The sequence below is a fragment of the Rana temporaria genome, chromosome 13 (assembly GCF_905171775.1).
Source record: "Rana temporaria chromosome 13, aRanTem1.1, whole genome shotgun sequence".
NCBI classification, from domain to species: Eukaryota; Metazoa; Chordata; class Amphibia; order Anura; family Ranidae; genus Rana; species Rana temporaria.
Genome location: NC_053501.1, coordinates 20,770,169 through 20,791,497, shown reverse-complemented (window position 1 = coordinate 20,791,497; position 21,329 = coordinate 20,770,169).

Here is a 21,329-nt window from a genome sequence, read left to right as displayed (position 1 = left end):
TTGTAATTTAATCTCAGTATAAATACAGCTGTTCTGTGAAGCCCTTAGGCCCCGTACACACGTCCGAGAAACTCGACGGGCAAAACACATCGTTTTGCTCGTCGAGTTCCTTGTGAAGCCGCCGAGGATCTCGGCGAGCCAAGTTTCCTCATTGACTAACGAGGAAATAGAGAAATGTTCTCTATTTGGCCCGACGAGATCCTCACCGGTTTCCTCGGCCAAAAGTGTACACACGACCGGGTTTCTCGGCAGAATACGGCTCCGGTCGAGTTTCTGGCTGAATTTGGTCGTGTGTACGGGGCCTCAGAGGTTTGTTAGAGAACCATATAGCTAGATTCAGGTAGGAGAGCCTAACATTAGGCAGGCGTAGCGTATCACATATACGCTACGCCGCCGTAAGTTAGAGAGGCAAGTGCTGTATTCTCACAAAGCACTTGCGTCCTAAGTTACGGCGGCGTAGCGTAAATGTGCCAGCCTAAGCGTGCCTAATTCAAATTGTGAAGAGGTGGGCGTGTTTTATGCTAATGAATCGTGACCCGGCGTGATTGACGTTTTTTACGAACGGCGCATGGGCCATCCGTGGACATATCCCAGTGCGCATGCTTCAAATTACGCCGCAAAGACTTATTGGTTTCGACGTGAACGTAAAGTACGCCCAGCCCCATTCACGGACGACTTACGCAAACGACGTAAAAATGTAAAAATTTCACGCGGGACCGACGTCCATACTTAACATTGGCTGGGCCAGCTTTTTGGTGGACTAACTTTACGCCTGAAAACGCCTTACATAAACGGCGTATCTTTACTGCGACGAGCAAGCGTACGTTCGCATTCTAGGCGTAAATCAGCGTTCACGCCCCTAGCAGCCGGCCTAAATAGAAAGTTAAGATACAACATCGCAGGCCGTCGTATCTTAGCTAGATTTAAGTGTATCTCAATTTGAGAATACACTTAAATATACGACGGCTTAGATTCAGAGTTACGATGGCGTATCTACTGATACGCCGGCTTAACTCTTTCTGAATCTGGCTAATAGTGAACAAACAGCATCATGAAGGCCAACGAACACACCAGACAGGTCAGGGATAAAGTTATGGAGAAGTTTAAAGCAGGGTTAGGTTATAAAAAAAATATCCCAAGCTTTGAACTTCTCACGGAGCATTGTTTATCATCTGAAAATGGAAAGAGTATGGCACAACTGCAAACCTACCAAGACATGGCCGTCCACCTAAACTGACAGGTTGGGCAAGGAGAGCATTCATCAGAGAAGCAGCCAAGAGGCCCATGGTAACTCTGGAGGAGCTGCAGAGATCCACAGCTCAGGTGGGAGAATCTGTCCACAGGACAACTATTAATTGTGCACTCCACAAATCTGGCCTTTATGGAAGAGTGGCAAGAAGAAAGCCATAAGAAGTCCTGTTTGTAGTTTGTGAGAAGCCATGTGGGGGACACAGAAAACAAGTGGAAGAAGGTAATCTTGTCAGATAAGACCAAAATTTTACTTTTTGACCTAAAAGAAAAACGCTATGGGCCAGATTCAGGTAGGACTTATGCCGACGTATCTTCTTATACGCCGCGTAAGTCCACGGATGCGCCCGTGTATCTATGCGCCGTATTCTTGAAACCAGATATGCCTGAATTCTGGCTCCATCCGACCAACGTAAGTCTCCTACGCCGTCGTATCTTGGGTGCATATTTACGCTGGCCGCTAGGGGCGCTTCCATTGATTACACTCACGTCGAAACCAATGATGTCCTAGCAACGTCATTGGGAGCAATGCACGCCGGGAAAATTCGTGGACGGCGCATGCGCAGTTAAATCGGCGCGGGGACGCGCCTGATTTAAATACTACACTCCCCCTAGCCGCAGAATTTGAATTCCGCCGGGGGATTTAAGATACGCCGCCACAAGTTTTGAGGTAAGTGCTTTGTGAATTAGCATTTGCTTTAAAAAATTGCGGCGGCGGATCTTAAATCACATAGGTTACGCGGATCTAAAGATCCGCTAACCTATGTGAATCTGGCCCAACATGTTTTACATTTTTCCTATGGATAAAAAGCTGATAGAAAAAAACGATCGTCTGTGTGGAAGTCCATCGGTCAAAAATCCACGCATGCTCAGAATTAAGTCGACGCATGCTCGGAAGCATTGAACTTCATTTTTTCAGCACGTCGTAGTGTTTTACGTCACCACGTTTTGGCACGGTCGGATTTTCGACTGATGGTGTGTAGGCAAGACTGATGAAAGTCGGCTTCATCGGATATCCGACGAAAAAATCCATCGGATTCGATTCCATCAGATATGCGATCGCGTGTACGAGGCTGGGCTCTTTAGAAGCATAAGAGACATTTAGCCTCGCCCACACCAGTGTACTACAACATGGCGGCCCTTCCAGTCTCATCTATTGTTACACCATCCCATCGCAAGCCAGAGCTTTGTCTCCTTGGCTAATAATCATTTATATTCCCCCATGACAGCTGTCATTGCATCATGCTAATCTGCTCTAGCTCACATTTCCATGTACAACCAAACGGGTTAAGAAAATTAAAAAAAAAACGTCCAATCTCACCAAATGTACAAAGTCAAACAAGTCACAAATCCCTGAGTGGGAGCGGCGCATTTGCAGTTCCAACACAACGCAGACAACTGCCTATTACAATTAGTATTTTCGCGGGGATGCCACGCATTGCGGCTTCAATATCTTGCTGAGAAATAAGCTGTGAAAATTGATACACTGACACCAGTGCGCGATTGATGAAAACTTTGACGAAGTCTATTTTTCTTATTTTATTTTTTTTTATCATTCCAAATCCTTAATGCCACACAACAATGTCACAATTTAATGTAATATCATGTCCCGATGCATATTCATGAAAGAAAAATCTTGGCACCGTCGCAAGAAACGGGGGGATGAAGTGTGTTTGGCAGACTGCGTCACGTTTCCAGACCAGCGGATTTTTTCATTAAAGTCCCTTATCCGTTATATCATGCATATCCACTCTCTGATTAAAGTGATTTCGGCCTGACACTCACAGTGTCAGTGAGCTCCGCGACCCCTTGAGCGCGAGACACGGCTAGAATTTATATTGTCCTGGAGGATATGGAAATAAATAATTGCCAACGAGAGCATCTGACAAATGTTTTCGGCAAACTGCAACAAGCCGGGAAATGTTTATAGAGAAGCGGTATGGATGTTATACTTGTAATGGGGAGCGCATGTCGGCGGTGAATACAGGCAGGAAGATTTCTTTTTCATTTTAAAATTATCCCCTGGATTTCCACTTTTATTGCATTTTTCCTGCAAAGCGTTAATGCTGCTGAGCATTGTCTTAATCATTGATTCTTCAGGGAGGGGGCCGCCGAACAGTTCAACTTCCATTCTCCAATAGAATGGTGCAGCACGGCTCAAGGCTGGGTGGTGCAGGTGGGGGGAGAAAATGTATCTTCGTGGCCCAGTTATAAGGTTGGCGGGATGACGGGGAGCTAGGAAACACAGGGAATGGTAATGGGGGTTCCAAAAGATAGATAGGATAGGATAGATAGATAGATAGATAGATAGATAGATAGATAGATAGATAGATAGATAGATAGATAGATAGATAGATAGATAGATATTAGCGCTAGCACAAAAGGTGAGTTTTCGCTATTATCAACCAAGTTTCCCCTAGAAAGAAAGAAAGAAAGAAAGAAAGAAAGAAAGAAAGAAAGAAAGAAAGAAAGAAAAAGAAAGAAAGAAAGAAAGAAAGAAAGAAAGAAAGAAAGAAAGAAAGAAAGAAAGAAAGAAAGAAAGAAAGAAAGAAAGAAAGAAAGAAAGACATTTTCACTTTTTATTTTTGATTGATATACAGATATTGATAGACAGATAGATAGATAAATAGATAGATAGATAGATAGATAGATAGATAGATAGATAGATAGATAGATAGATAGATAGATAGATAGATAGATAGATATTAGCGCTAGTTGAGTTTTCGCTATTATCAACCAAGTTTCCCCTTTATAGAAAGAAAGAGAGACAGAAAGTAAGCAAATGAAAGAAAAAGGAAGAAAGAAAGAAAGAAAGAAAGAAAGAAAGAAAGAAAGAAAGAAAGAAAGAAAGAAAGAAAGAGAAATACATTTTCACTTTTTATTTTTGACCGATATAGATAGATAGATAGATAGATAGATAGATAGATAGATAGATAGATAGATAGATAGATAGATAGATAGATAGATAGATAGATATTAGCTCTAGCACAAAAGTAGAGTTTACGCTACGCTAGAAAGAAAGAAAGAAAGAAAGAAAGAAAGAAAGAAAGAAAGAAACTATCAACCAAGTTTCACATTTAATTTATGTAGATAGGTAGATAGATAGATAGATAGATAGATAGATAGATAGATAGATAGATAGATAGATAGATAGATAGATAGATAGATAGATAGATAGATAGATAGATAGATAGATAGATAGATAGATATTAGCGCTAGCACAAAAGTTGAGTTTCTTCGCTATTATCAACCAAGTTTCACCTTTATAGAAAAAAAGAGAGACAGAAAGAAAAAGAACAAAAGAAAGAAAGACATTTTCACTTTTTTTTATAGATAGATAGATAGATAGATAGATACAGCCAGATTCACGTAGAGCGGCGTATGTTTAAGCGGGCGTAGCGCATCTCATATGCACTACGCCGACGTAACATAGAGAGGCAAGTACAGTATTCACAAAGCACTTGCTCCCTAAGTTACGGCGGCGTAGCGTAAATGGGCCGGCGTAAGCCCGCGTAATTCAAAGTAGGTAGTGGGCGTGTTGTATTGAAATGAATCGTGACCCCATGTGAATGCATGGCCGAACGAACGGCACATGCGCGCGCATGCTCAGAGTCACGTCAAAATACTCCCTACGATACGACGTCTCAATGCGTACGAAAAAAAAGAAAGGGACGGAAGGAAGGAAGAAAGAAATTAAGAAAGGAAGGAAGAAATAAAGAAAGGAAGGAAGAAAGAAAGGAAAGAAGGAAAGAAGAAAGGAAGAAAGGAAGAAAGAAAGAAAGAAAGAAAAGAAGAAAGGAAGGAAGGAAGAAAGAAAAAAGAAAGAAAGAAAGAAAGAAAGAAAGAAAGAAAGAAAGAAAGAAAGAAAGAAAGAAAGAAAGAAAAGAAGAAAGGAAGGAAGAAGGAAGGAAGGAAGGAAGGAAGGAAGAAAGAAAGAAAGAAAGAAAGAAAGGAAGGAAGGAAGGAAGAAAGGAAGAAAGAAAGAAAGAAAGAAAGAAAGAAAGAAAGAAAGATAGAAAAAGATGTATATGTTGTGATACAAATGAATACAACTATACTTAACTGATTTGTCTAATGAATATTCATAGTATCTGGAGTTAGCACACAGACGTGTTTGGATAGTATCCAGAACTCCACATCTGCACTGCTTAAGGGCTAATGCTATAACTCTTGTGTCTGTGTTTCTCTTCAGGTAGTCAATACAGAAGGGGTTAATCTATGTACAGGGTTAACATGCATGCTGTAGTACATAGATCTCCCCAACGCATTTCATGGATATAGAAGAAACGTCTCTCAGCCCTAGACTGGCAATCTGTCAGCTGTAGCGCCTGCAGGAGCAGTGGTGATACCTGAGAACCATCAGACCTGATTTCAAAATCCTCTGTTAAAGGAAATTACATTTTCCACTGAAGCCACATACAAGGGTGGAGTTATACTTTAAAATACCCTCCAGTTCAAACTAAAAATTGAACTTTGACATGCTCACATGGGACACAGTTCATTTTTTTTTCATTCCAGAAGAGGTGCAATGCACTATTCCATCCCTTACCTTTGCCTGTAATCTGAATGTTACACAGTAATCTGTGAGTTGGGGACACGCACCCCCACAGATGCCATATTGTGAGCAGTGGGTGTGTCCGTTCCCCAGATGCATCCCATTTGACATCCATAGGACTGCTGCTTGGGGATCCATGGATCGCCTGTGAATTCCTGAATGTGTATATACAGCCTTGCATTGGCGTACTCTGCAGTACACCCTGTGTGAACGAGGCCTTTAGGTGGCCATGCACGCCTCAATTAAATGAACGATTAGCTTAATCAATCTCAATCAATAGTCGACAATGCATTGGACCTGCATACGCAGATGGCTCAAATCATTTGGTGGAGGGGGCATTATGGTGTGGGGTTGTTTTTCAGGGGTTGGGCTTGGCCCCTTAGTTCGCAGGCACCGGCGCTGTGACTGGCCGGAGCCACGATGATGTCACTACCGCGAATTCGCGCGGAAGCCACCGTTTACGGCAAGGGTTCTGAATCTTCATTACGGTAAGCCGAACCTTCATTGGTTGCATGAACTCTGAATATCTTCTAGACTGTGAAAGTTTAGAAGGTATTCACAGTACCTACAGGCAGGGCCGCTGATAGGCCAGTACAACTGGCCCTGTTGTACCGGGCCCGGCCAGCAGGGGGGCCCGGCAACCTGATCAGATAAATAATTTTATGTAAAAAAAAAGAAAATCCTCCAGCCATGTCCCTTAACGTTGATCGGCATGGGTGGCACTATCTGCACTATCTGCAGGTAGCACATGCATTATGGCCCATAACGCATGTGCTGCCTGCAGAGACAGTGCCATTCATGCCGCCAATGCTTTAATGTGCTGCAGACAGTGCCACCCATGCCGCCAATGCCGTAATGTGCTGCAGACAGTGCCACCCATGCTGCCAATGCCGTAATGTACTGCAGACAGTGCCAACCATGCCATGCCACCAATGCCATAATGTGCTGCAGACAGTGCCACCCATGTGGCCAATGCCATAATGTGCTTCAGAAAGTTTCACCCATGCTGCCAATGCCATTGGCAGCATGGGTGGCACTGTCTGCAGCACAATATGGCATTGGTGGCATGGCATGGTTGGCACTGTCTGCAGTACATTATGGCATTGGCAGCATGAGTGGCACAGTCTCTGCAGTACATTATGGCATTGGCATGTCCCGCTGTCAAGTCGCTGGGCCAGGGGGCGGGGCCAGGGGTGGGGCTGAAGGAGGGACCACTGGCGGCGGGACCAGGGGTGGAGCTGAAGGGGGCTCCGTCAGGTAGGCTGTACGGGGCCCCATTATTTATATCACCGGCCCTGCCTACAGGTAAGCCATATTCATCAGTGGGGTGTGCTTGCTATTACAATCTCGGGAGTCAAAGAGGAGGACATGCTGTTTTGCTTGAAATACTCTAGCATCATTTAACCATAATGAAGGGGGTTCAGATACAGTGGGGATAGCATGGAAACCTTACATGTGACACCAATGCCACTGGTAGCTAGGCATGTCTTCAGCTAATCCCAGTCCCAGTCAACAAATTAAATAATTTAGAGAGCTGCTAATGCTATCCAGTAAACACTGCAGCTATGCTAAATATGGAAAGCTCACTGAGTTTAAAGTGGTTGTATAGGCTATATTCTACGCATTAAGGTTAAAAACCTTCTTTGTGCAGCAGTATCCCCCAGCCCCCCCTAAAAACGTACCTGAGCCCAATCCAGCGATGTGCACAAGAGTCTTGGCTCTCCCAGGCCTCTCTCTCCTCCTAAGACAGCAGCGGTAGCCATTGGCTCCCGTTACTGTCAATCACAGCCAGAAAGCCAATGAAGAGAGAGCAGGGGCAGGACCAAGCCATGCGCTGTGTGTGAATGGATACACAAAGCAGCAGCTTGGGAGTTGCAAGAAAAAGAATGTGAACCCTTTTGGAATGCTATGGATTTCTGCACAAATAGTTTTTTTGGACAGCAGTGACTTCCTCTGTTAGCATATGCCAGAGACTTGTGTAAGTCTTTATCTGACACTCTAGGATTCTTCTTCACCTCATTGGGCAGTCTGTGCTGTGCTCTTGCAGTCATCTTTACAGGATGGCCACTCCTAGGGAGAGTAGCAGCAGTGCTGAACTTTCTCCATTTATAGACAATTTGTCTTACCGTGGACTGATGAACAGCAAGGCTTTTGGAGATACTTTTATAACCCTTTCCAGCTTAATGCAAGTCAACAATTCTTAATCGTAGGTCTTCTGAGAGCTCTTTTGTGCGAGGCATCATTTACATCGGGCAATGCTTCTTGTAAAAAGCAAACCCAGAACTGGTGTGTGTTTTTTATAGGGCAGATGTAACCAACACCTCCAATCTCATCTCATTGATTGGACTCCAGTTGGCTGACACCTCACTCCAATTAGCTCTTGGAGGTGGAATTAGTCTAGGGGTTCACATACTTTTTTCACCTGCACTGTGAATGTTTACATGGTGTGTTCAATAAAAACATGGTAACATATAATTATTTGTGTGTTATTAATTTAAGCAGACTGCTATTGTCTATTGTTGTGACTTAGATGAAGATCAGATCACATTTTATGACCAATTTGTGCAGAAATCCATATCATTCCAAAGGGGTTCACATACGTTTTCTTGCAACTGTACTTGTTATGGTGTCAATTGGCAGAAGGGAGGGGCCAGTAGTGCCAGCAGGGGACCCGAAAAGAGGAGGATCGGGGCTGAAAAAATACACAGAGCATGTAAGTATAACATGTTATAAATGAAAAAAATAATATATATGTGATAATATCGCATTAACTTAAAGAGGACCTGTACTGTGGAAGCTGTGCCCACAAAAAGGAGGCAGGGGCCAAATGACCAGTAACCAGTATTGTCTATGTTAAATCTTATATGAGATTTTAGTGAGTGGGTTCACATTCATTTAAGGGAGAATGAAGCTATTTTTGTCTGGTGGCTCTTTAAATCGGTATTCAAAGTTTACTATTTGCTTTTATTCCAGCTGACTATTTCATATTGACATTAAAAGTGCGTAGCACTTCGCATTCGGAGAATACAAAACAGAAAGTTCATTTGCAGGTGCTCGAGGGCTGGGATTTCGTCCCTGAACAGAGGGAGAACATAGAAGTCTGCCAATAATGAATATTCACGAGTGCCAGGCCTCCTTCAACTTTTCTTACTTAAAATTTTACTGACTAAACGCCGGTCCTTGGGGGAGGCTGATTTGTAATCATGACCTGTATGCATGTTTGTGTGTGCGCATTCACATTAACGCTTCCGAACGGGAATCGCGGAAATGTGCTAATACGCCTAGGCTATCTGCATTATTCAGAAAACCTAACTGCAGCCCAGAGTAATTGCTGGAAGCTAAATGAAGCACATTTGGAGACCCCCGGGGAGGAGTATACGGGGATATCAAAGGACGGGACCAGAAGCCTGCAGCCATCTCCCATAAGTCGTAGAAGGAAAAGGGGGCCATGTGTGTCTGGATGAAAGAAATAGAACAATGTGCTGCGGTTTAATAAAAGGTAGAAGGCGTATTTTTTTTCTCAGAGAGTCTGCAATCTATTAAAAAGTTTATATAAAAAAACCTTTCCTAGTAGTGGATTATGGATACTATGATCCATGAAAAATGTACTTTTATGCTAAATAACATTCATCCCAAATTTTTGAAACGATGGTCCCCGTGGCTCAAACACAACCGCAATCTGAACCTCGATCACTCCCTACTCTCAGGCCTCGTACACACGACCGAGAAACTCTAAGGGCGAAACACATCGTTTTGCTCGTCAAGTTCCTTGTGAAGCAGTCGAGAAACTCGACAAGCCAAGTTTCTCCATTCCCGTCAAGGAAATAGAGAACATGCTCTCTTTTTGGCTCGTCGAGTTTCTCAACAGTTTCCTCGACGAAAATGTACACACGACCGGTTTCCTCGGCAAAAAGATATCTCCCAGCAAGTTTCTTGCTGGTTTTTGCCGAGAAACTCGGTCGTGTGTACGAGGCTCAACTTTATAAAATGGATGGAAGCCTCCTACTGGGCCCCTTGAACCCTTTTTCCTTCCCTAACCCCCCACCAAACTCTCTCCTCCTTCCCCTGTATTCTAATCTTCTCTATTTCCTATACAGTAAAACCTTGGTTTGAGAGTAACTTGGTTTGAGAGCGTTTTGCAAGACAAGCAAAATGGTTTAATAAATTTTGCCTTGATATACAAGCAATGTCTTGATATAAGAGTAGCGTCATGTCACAACTGATTATAAAAAAAAAAAGAGAGGAGCCTCTAAGTGTAGCAATATGGTTACATTTAATGAAGGTACAACATTTAGAAACTTATTGCTACACTTAGAGGTGCCTCTCTTCTCTTTTATACCCTGTAAAAAAAATGCTTTGATATACGTAAACAAACGCTAAGTCCCGGAAGGAACGGGCGGATATCGAGAGCCGGCCGGCTCCAAAATGTATAACATGCTTTTAATCTCGACATACCTGTAAGTGTTGTCACAGACGGGAGATACATTTTTGCCTTGTTTAGACAATACACCAATTATTATCAGGTGTCGGCTGCAGAAGTAGCCAGGAAGGTTTAAGGGCGTTGAAAAACTTCAGCTGTTCAGAATGAGGCTCCCCAGAGAAGTCTAAAGCCTCTATGAGTAATCCAGAGGATTACTACTGATTGCTGCATCCTGAGGCTTTTTGAGTGAAGGAGAGCAGTGAACAGAAATACTTCTGAAGAGGTGAGGTGCTGTTGATTTTTTTGTGTGATAAAAATCAAAAAGACTATTTGTTTTTCTGCTGTATGACCAGCAGTGTCTGCCCAGCACTAGGCTGTGCCAGACTCCATAGATAGGTTCCTGTGTGGTGAAGGGAGACGTCCCAAGTGGCCAGGGTTTATTTTATGTTTGATTTTGTTTATGCTGTTTGGATGCTTGCAATTGTTTCCAGCAAGATGGAAGAATAAACCAAATTCTTTGTTTTCAACCGTCTTCGGCTGTTTCTCTGTATCGTTCAGTGTGTAGTGAACCCATCCAGACTCCTCCTGGTCCTCCTTGGTGAGTAAGCCTTCGGGTGAGGTGTTACCCCGCATGCACGGGGGCAGCCAAACCCCACCCACAGGCCTACCCCCCTGATAATACTCTGCAGTGCATGTCCATCATCAGGGAGAAGATTTCCATAACCAGGAGAGACATCTGGCTCCCAATGTCAAAGAAGAATATGGAGGTGCAGGAAAAAGCAAGGAGCAGCAGTGCAGCAGATCCCTTCAGAACACTGTTGGATTAGCTGGGTATGTATGTTTTTTGCAGGTTTCAATAAAAAGTTGGGTAACTGCCTAATTGGATGCAGGCATTGTTCAGGTATTTTGAAAGTTAATAGTTTGAGGGGTAGTTTGTTCGGCCAATCATTTTCCTTAAATGTTTTAGCCTTCAGGGCCACCCAACAGGAACCAGCCTAAATGTGCTGCTTGTATAGCCAGCTTTAGGCTCCATTCACACCTAGGCGTAGGGCGTACAGGCGTTTTTACAGGCGATTTTTACCGACGTTTTTGTCGCGCGTATATGCGCGTATGCGTGCGTTTTCGCACAGTGGCGTTAGACGTTTTTGTACTTTGTCTTTTTCCATATTAGCCAATAAGAAAAATGATCATCCCTGACATCACTTGTTGCTCTCCTAGGAATTTTTTATTCCTCTTCCTGGGTGAATATACCTCTTCCGGATTTCAGCAACACAGGCGTCAAAACGCTTGTACAAGCGCGTGTTTACGCGCAATACGCGCGTATCAGGCGTTTTACATTGACTTCAATGTAAAAAAAAAACGCTCAAATACGCGCATATCGCGCGCTAGGAGCGACAAAAAAGGGTCCGGAACTTTTTTGAGCTACAGGCTACAGGCTACAGGCGTTTAGGCGTTCAGATGTGAACCATCCCCATTGCCTTTCATTACTTTTCGTCCCTCTGGCGTTTGTGCGCGTCGCGCTACAGGCGTAAAAACGCCTAGGTGTGAATGGAGCCTTAGACTTCTCTGGGGAACCCCAAGCAGTGCTGGCCCAAGACATTGCGCTGCCTGGGACCAAGAATGAAATGCTGCCCCCCCCCCCCAACAAAAAAAAATCACGCCAACCAAAAGGCCCCCACATTCATTATTTTATATCATGATAACTAAAGGGGACCCATCATGGCTCTATACATGTATAAAGGAGTAAAAAGAGGACCTGTCATGGCTCTATACATGTATATAGAGGACCTGTCATTACTCTTTACATGTAAAGGAATATCAAGAGGACCTGTCATGGCTCTAAAAATGTATATAGGACTATTAAGAGTACTTGACATGGCTCTATACATGTATAAAGGAGTATAGCGTGGGCCTGTCATGGCTCTATAGATGTATAAAGAGAACCTGTCATGGCTCGATACATGTATAAAGAAGTATAAAGAGGACCTGTCATGGCTCTATACATGTATATAGAGGACCTGTCGAGACTCTTTACATGTAAAGGAATATAAAGAGGACCTGCCATGGCTCTATAAATGTATATAGGAGTATAAAGAGGACCTGCCATGGCTCTATAAATGTATATAGGAGTATAAAGAGGACCTGTCATGGCTCTATAAATGTATATAGGAGTATAAAGAGGACCTGTCATGGCTCTATACATGTATAAAGGAGTATAACGAGGGCCTGTCATGGCTCTATAGATGTATAAAGAGGGCCTGTCATGGCTCTATACATGCATATAGGCGTATAAAAGGACCTGCCATGGCTCTATACATGTATCAAGGAGTATAAAGGGACCTGTGAATTGCCGGCGGCCACAATGTCTTTTGCGCAAATGAATCAATGTATGCTAATTGTGGGGTTTTTTGGTACCAAAAATATGTAGAGGAATACATATTGGCCTAAACTGAAGAAAATAGTTTATTTTTCTAATTTTTGGGGATATTTATTATAGCAAAAAGTAAAAAAATATATATATTTATAGCACAAAATATAAAAACCGCAGAGGTGATCAAATATCACCAAAAGAAAGCTCTATTTGTGGGCAAAAAAGGACATCAATCTTATTTGGGTAGCGGAGCTGGTGGAACGGGCTGGCAGGCATCAGTATGCTGCCCCCCTAAAAGTGCATCCTGGTACCCATGGTACCACCCGGTCCCATCATAGGGCCGGCCCTGCCCCCAAGGATACATGGTCTGACAGAGAACTGCCTCTAACATTTGGATGTAAAACCTTATCGCTCTTACTTTTTGTCAACCGCTTAACCAACACGTCTGTCATGGAACTAAAAGCCACATTTCTGAACCCGTCAAGCTAACATTGAACAGGCAACATATTCTACAGCCCTGTCTGGTAATTTTGAGACATGCTACCTTGAACTTTATCACAACAACAAAAACACCTTTTGTTTTTTCTGATCAAGCCACGGGAAAGTGGGGTGATGAAATGTACAGACTATATCTAAAAACAACCAACCAATGAATGTATGTGAAAGCATTCTTTTGCTGAATGACACTCGATTGTACCCTCTGTGTGTATTGTGTGTGGAAGACTGCTCCATACTTTGTTCTGCTCTGTGAATTAAAAGATTTCTTCTTTATCTTCTACAATTAGTGTACAAGGACATTTCGGTAAACTTTGACTTTTTGCTTTATTGTTTTAGATTGTTTGCTTAGAGATGGCTTCGGCAAGTGGAGAGACCGGCGCCCACATCCTTGCTCGCTTGGCCCGGAATCCATGTTGAAAAAGCTTTATTCAAAGAACTATTTCATCTGAAAAGCTAGGCATTGAGGAAGAACTAATGAACCCGACACAAAAATGATACTAATGATGGTTGCAGTTATGTGAGGAAGCCTTCGCAAATGAAGTTGTACTGAAGAATTGTAGCAAGGTATAAATGAGCCATTGTAGTTATAATGCAATGTGTTTTTATTTTATCTTAAATATTTTTGTAACATTCTTGACCAAAAATGTGCAGAAAAGCCTGTTACGGATGTCTGAGATAGAGCCAGCGGTTCTTTTATTTCCCTACAACAATTTGCTGACCTTCATTTTTCACAGCTTTCATTTTTGTGGGGTTTTTAACCACTTACATACCAGGCACTTACGCACCTTCCTGCCCAAGCCAATTTTCAGCTTTCAGCGCTGTCGCACTTTGAATGACAATTGCGCGGTCATGCTACACTGTACCCAAACAATTTTTTTATCATTTTGTTCCCACAAATAGAGCTTTCTTTTGGTGCGATTTTTTTTTTTTGCGCAACAACTAAAAAAGTTTTTATTTTTTTCTGTTAATTTTTTTGTAAATGAGTAAGTTTTCTACTTTGATTACGGGCACCGATGAGATGGCACTGATGGGCACCGATGAGGCAGGACTGATGCGCACCGGTGAGGCGGCACTGATGGACACTGATAGGCGGCACTGATAGGCGGCGCTGGTATGCGGCACTGATGGGCACTCATAGGCGGCACTAATGGGCACTCATAGGCGGCACTGGGCACTCATAGGCGATACTGATGGGCACTCATGGGTGGCTCTGATGGGTACTTATGGGTGGCACAGATGGGCACTGATAGGTGGGCACTGAGCATGGATAGGCACTGAGAGGTGGCACTGATGGACACTGAGGTGTGGCACTGATGGCATTGCTGGGCATCACTTGTGCCCATGTTGCCAGTCAGTGCCCATTTGTGGGCATTGATTGGCATCTATTCTCTTTTTTTTTTTACTGCCCATTTTTTTTACTGCCCTTCCCTGTTGGTCCAGTGTGGGCATCCAAGGGGGGGCTGCGCTGATAAACAATCAGCGCGAACCCCCCCCTGTCAGGAGAGCCGCCGATCGGCTCTCCTCTACTCGCGTCTGTCAGACGCGAGTGAGGAAGAGCCATCAACGACTATTTCTGTTTACATTGTGATCAGCCGTGATTGGACACGGCTGATCACGTGGTAAAGAGCCTCCGCCAGACTGACACCCCGCATCACCGATCGCCACGCTGCGCGCCCCCACGGGCACGCGCCGGCATGAAATCCTGCAGGATGTCAATAGATGTCCAGTCAGGATTTCACAACCACTTTCCGGACGTCAATTGTCAATTGTTCATTGTCCAAAACAATTTCAAATTACATTTAATATTACATTGAGTGAGTGAGTGAGTGAGTGAGTAACTTGTATAGCGCTACAAAAGGAAACGAAATCGCCTCAGGGTGCTCATTTCCATCCGGTGTTGTCCTTATCCTTCAGAAGAGGTGGGTCTTACGTTTTTTCCTGAAGGCCCGATGGTTTCCTTTCATGTGGATGTTTGTGGGCAGAGCATTCCATAGTCATGGTCCTTGGACTGCAAATCTTCGTTCTCCCTTCGATTTGTAGTTGGATTTGGGGATGTGCAGGAGGTTTTGGTTAGTTGATCGAAGAATGCGACTGGGGGTGTAGTGTTTTATTTTCTCGCATAACTATTGAGGGGCCTTTCCTTGTGAACATTTGTGGGTGAGGCAGAGGGTCTTGAATGTGACCCGATCCCTTACAATGAGCCAATGGAGAGTTCTCAGGGACGGGGTGATTGATTCACCAGGGTTTTCTTCCCCAATACCATTCTGGCTGCCGTGTTCTGGACGACTTGTAGGTGCAAAATCTGGTATTTAGGTAGTGCTAAGTAGAGGGAGTTTGCGTAGTCAAGTCGAGAATTCATGATTGTTCCGACTACTACCGCTGTGTCCTCTTCCGGGATGAAGGAGATGAGTCTACGCAGTAGGCGGAGAAGATAGTGGGATCCGCTGACTACTGATCCTATTTTGTGCATCTATCGACCTCTCTGAGTCAAAGATGACATTCACTATTTAACCACTTGACCTCCAGAAATGTTCACTCCCTTCATGACACTGTACTATTTTAACTGGTGTGGTCATGCAACACTGTACCCAAATTACATTTATATCTTTTTTGTTCACACAAATCAATTTTTCTTTTTAACACCACATATATTTATTTATTTTTTACAAAAAATCGTATATCTTTATACATTTAGACCAAAATGTATTCTGCTGCATGTCTTTGGTAAAAAAAAAACAACAAAAAAAACAACTAAAAAGTGTATATTAATTGGTTTGTATGAAAGTTATACCATGTACAAATGATGATATATATACTGGAATTCCACTCTGACATCAGCCAGGAGGAGAGTGGCGGGAGGTTACGTGACCACACAGCAGCTCTTTGCAATAAGTTATTTTGCTGTATAATTTCTATTATTATACATTATTATTATTATACACAATTTATATTGTGCTAACAGTTTGTGCAGCACTTTACAATGTAAAGGGGGGACAGCACAAGTAAAATACAGTTCAATACAATAGGGACAGAAGGGGCCCTGATCGTGGAGCTTACATACTAAAACACAGATAATGCACTGTAATATCTTTCTGTACCAGAGGGTATTCCAGGATTTGTTGTTAGTGATTTTACAGCCACAGCGGTGAGAAGAGGGGGGGGGGGCAGAGGAGACAGCTCACACACAGACTCCCGAGCTGACAGGCAGGGAGGGAGGGGTCGAGAGAGAGCAGAGGGATGACAGAGGCAGGTAAACTGAACCACAGTATCATGAATCAGCAGCCATAATTAGCACACTAAGGAACAGGCAAGATCAACCAGGTATACTACAGCATAGAGCTGGGCAAATTACACTGCGCAAGCACTATGCTGTATAACCTATTTTTTTTAGGGTTACAACCACTTTTATATCGCTGTAATGAAATTTGCTCCTATCTAAAGTGTGCATGGCTATTATTATGTAAATATCTTGAAGTTTTGTCTGGAAATTTTTCTTTACAACCTGACAGGTCCTCTTTTAAAGAATAACCTTATGCATATTCCCTGTAGCGTAGTCTGCTATGTGTTAATGACACAGTGCAATAATGAACAGTACAATGTGCCGAAATTTTCATTTAAGATGTTTTGCCGTGATTGACTCCTCAACATTCATTTCCGCAACTTGGACGATGCGCTTTATTACTTTGCCCAGATATCACTTATAATTGACACGGCTCCTCCGCAAAGCTACTTGCTTTTTACCTGATATTATTGGATGACGAATAATGTCATTTACCTCGAGTGCTGCAGAGACCCAGGTGACCAGGGAAGAGAATAGAGAGATATGTACGCCGCCTTCAATGAGATGCAAAAATATATTAAATCCCTGTAGCAATAAATGGATGTGATGGGGTTTGTGTTTCCGATGGGAAAAACAGTGAAACAAGACCTTAGAAGAGGTTACTGTCGGGAATAGCTGATTCTTTTGCTGGTTTAAAGTGAAGCTCCAACTTTATGACCAAGAAAATAAAAGAGAAGAATAAAAGATAACTGTGTAGATAACTGTGTTGATGCATTTTATTTAGTGGCATAGTTTATTTTTAAATTCCCAATAGAACCTACACATACAGAACAGTGGTCCAGGTCTCCAGAGATCCGATGTTGCCTCCTGCACGCTGCTCCGATCAACAGCACTGCTTATGGAGCAAGGACACTGTGTGTTGGAGCAATGTGAGACAGTAAGGTCCAGTGGAGAAAGGGAGGGGCGGGTGCAAATTGTCCCCTGGGAATAGCAGCTATGGGTTTTGGACCCCGCTGTGAGAAAAGATTACTAGGCCACAACACAAAACATTTTTTTTCTGCACCTTGCCTCATGAGCTAGGCCTGTCACGGTCTGGAGTCAGACTCATGCCCTGTACACACGACTGGGATAGATAGACGATAGGTAATTTCCACCCCAGACAGGACCGGGAGCTGTGTGTTTACACACACAGCTCCCGGTTCTCGCTCTGTAACGAGCGATCGTGGGTGCCTGGCGGTGATCGCACCTGCCGGTCACGCGCATTGGGATCAGGGGCTGATTCGCGAGGTGACGTAGATCTACGTGACCTCGCGCAGGGGAGCCGACCTGCCACCGTATAACTGCAGCGGCTGGTCGGCAAGTAGTTAAGGAATTGTCCAGGGAACTGTCCAGCATTCCAATAATATCACCGTAGAGGCCACTGTCTAGAGCCCCTGCATTACAGATGGAGGCAACATGCTCCCTATACATGGAAGTACCTGGTATTTTGTAGTGGCAGCCATGGAAGAATTAGAGGTGGGGGACTGCTACAGGGGCGAGCACAATGTTGGGTGCTCATTTATCAAAGCATGTATTGGCCACAAGGAATTAGCTCAGGGGTTTTCAGACACAAGTCTGAAACTGCCTGAGCTATCCTGCCAGGGAGTTGTGAAAGTAAATCAAAGGCAGATGAGGTATTCCACAAACTGCAGTTGCATGTATGTGTAGCGGACTGCACCTGTTGGGCAGGCGCTGCTTTTAATTTAGAGGGGGTCTGAGTGTTAGCTGACTCAGACATGTGTGATTTTGGCCAAATTTAGCCTCTGTTCCAGCCATGGCTGTGCTGGGAGTGACCATCACTGTTCGCCTGGGGGTGTTATACCATCCCAGGCCGAGGGTGGCAGCAGAGTCAGGGTGTATTGGGCATCCCCAGCCAATCAGTGGGAGTGATCGTCCCGCTGTGCATGCTGGGGAGGGGGTACTTAAGGGACAGACGCCATTGGACCGGGGTCGTCGGTCTGTGTCCTGTGTCAGGGGATTCTGGACGGAAAGTGTCTCCTCATAAAGGAAGGTCTGTGGCAGAGACTGTACTTTATTCCGTGCGCCATCCCGGCTGCTAGGCCAGTGAGAGGGACCTATCCGGGTGAGCAATACCCACTCTGGCTAGAGTGGCGACGAGAACTGTTTGCTGGAAGCAGGAGTGTTTCCTAATTGAGATTATACACCTGAACCTATCTACCTGTTTACCCTTCCACCCCTTCAACCCCTTCTTCTTTCCTTACCAAGTTACGCAAATAAATCTTAGAAAAAGAAGTGTAAAGTGTGGACATTGAACTTTTTCAATTCTCTTCTACTACCATGGACGGCGAGAAAATAGAGGTAACATGCCGTTCGAAATACTCAGCAGCTCCTGCGGGGGTAGTGCTACTTATGCAAGGGGTAGGGAATGCCTTCGCTGCCTATGACCAGTTGTCAGCTTTAATAGCTTCCTTGGGGGAGAGCCTAGGTGGGGGTGGACTAATGTCTGGACACACCTTAGCTTATTACTGATGGTCATCATAAGACACCTGAGTAACAGGAAGTAGAAATCAGGGAGTAACGGCTTTAAACTTCCTTATAGAAGAAATCTACTTTTAGCAAGCAGCGTAAGTAGTATTTTTTTTTTTTTTGTAGCTTTTCTTTTTTTTTATTTACTTGTGCTTAACAATAATTTAGAAACATAGAGATCCCTAACTTATTCCATTAGAAGGCTTGCGCTGTGAAGTTGTTTGGCTCCCATTTAAATGTTGAGTCTGGTAATACGACAACATTCCAGATAATTCCACACTGCAAAATTGGTTTTACCATTGTAATTGATGAACAGCTGTGCTTTAATAGACTATAAGGAAGAGCTTCAGTGATTACTCCTTAGGATGCCCTAAGTGAGCACGCGACGGGGATGCTGAAAGGAAGAACGCTTTAACCTCTCTGTGACCGGACGGGTTGAGTATCACGCCGTCACTCAGGACAAGCAACTAGGCTGCCGGGAGGAGTACCTGAACTTAAAAGTGGTGGCTACATTAACATTTTTGGGCTTTTTTCCCCCTCTATTTTCACCTGGTGATCTGACCATTAACACACCTCCCGTATTAGAGAGCCCCCACTCTGGATGGAGGAGAAACATTGTCATTCTAGGGAGAGGGTAGTGTTAGACTAGCAGATTTAGGTGGACTTGACTAACAAATTAAAGCTGAACTCCGGTTAACACTTTATAAGCAGTTTCAGCAGTGATGGCTGGTGCTAAAAAAAATTGGGGGGCCCCGAACCCCCCCACCCAGACAACCAACCCCCACCCCCCAGCCAGCCACCCACAACCTCCCACCCAATCACTCGAACGATCGATCACCACTGTAGCCCGCTAGGCCCCCTGTCAGCCCTGCATTTACCCCACCCGGTGGTCACTTCTCCTCCCAGCCAATCAGAACTTAGGACTCCCAGCCAATTGGGTCTCAGAACCTGCTTCCTGATTGGCCAGGAGGAGAGGCAGGAAGACATTATTAATTTGCTAATGTCACACAATTGGGTGGGCACTACGCCCTGAGCCCACCCTTTTTTAATCCAATTAGAGTCTCAGGCTCTAATTGTGTGCTTAAAAAAATTGAAATCCATGAGTGCAGCGGCCTGCATATAGATTAGGGGCAGAGGCGCTTTGCTGTGGTTTTTAACCCTTATACGGCCGCTAGTGGGGGGTAAAACCGTCCCGCTAGCGGCCAAATAGTGCTGCGAAATTGGCGGTAAAGCGCCCAAAAAAATAGCATCGCTTTACCGCCACCGCACCTACCTCCCGCCCCAGTGTGAAAGGGGCCTTAGGGATAAAGGTTTTACATAAATGAATAAAAGCTCTGTCAGTGGTAAATGGTTTGTCTTTGTCCTCCAACTGCCATTTTTGCTGACCAGCTCTGTTAAAGTTAGTTGAAAAATAGCATACGTGTTGGGTGGATCAAAAGGTGAAAATAAAGGAAAAAATTGCCTAAAAAGGGAAACTAGTGCAGACACCAATGCAATACAATACATTTTTGTTTTTAGGTTTAATACAGCAGTAAACTTTAGCTTTCAGCCTTACACTGTAAACTTGTTGAACTGCTTCTAACTAGCTGCCTGACTGTTTATTTCCACATTTGCAGGTATGATGGTGTATACGCTGTGATTGAGATTTCTAAATCTTCTTCTCCCACAGTTTCCCAGGCTCCACCTGTCCTACCTGCCTATAAGATATGATATAACAGTGGCACCATAATCACCTGTCCTACCTGCCTATAGGCTATTATACAGTATATGAATGGCACTCCAACCTGTCCTACCTGCTTATGGGCAGTGATATAGCAGTGGCACCCTAACTACCTGTCATACTTGCCATATAAGATTGTCTTGCAGATTCCTTTACTTGACAAGATATATACAATATTTCAAAGTTGTAACTCTGGTAGTATAGTATTCCTGTAATGGTGGTATGGTAATATTTGTTGAAAATGTAATTATTATAAACTAAAATTCCCATTTAAATCACCAGCGAAGGCCTTCTGTGTTCATATGTAATGACCCCTCATTACATATCTATCATCATCCTTAGAATTCACGGCAAGCCTACCAAAATGTCCGCCCTTACAGAATGTAGTGCCTAGGCGGTGGCTGCAGTTTCAACATTTCTTCAAAATGGTCATCATGGATTCCAGAAGGTAGTGGTAGAGGGGCACTGAGCATGGATTTTCACAGGTCAGCAAAATGTGGACAAAGTCATTACTTGAGACCAATTGGCCTGTAGTTGGCAGCTCACCATAAAGACAGGGACCTCGCAGGAGAGGACACCCTAGTTCAGTGATGGTGAACCTTGGCACCCCAGAGGTTTTGGAACTACATTTCCCATGATGCTCATGAACTCTGAGGCCTTGTACTCACGACCGGATCTGTGCGCTGGAAACTGTCTGCCCGACAGTTTCCG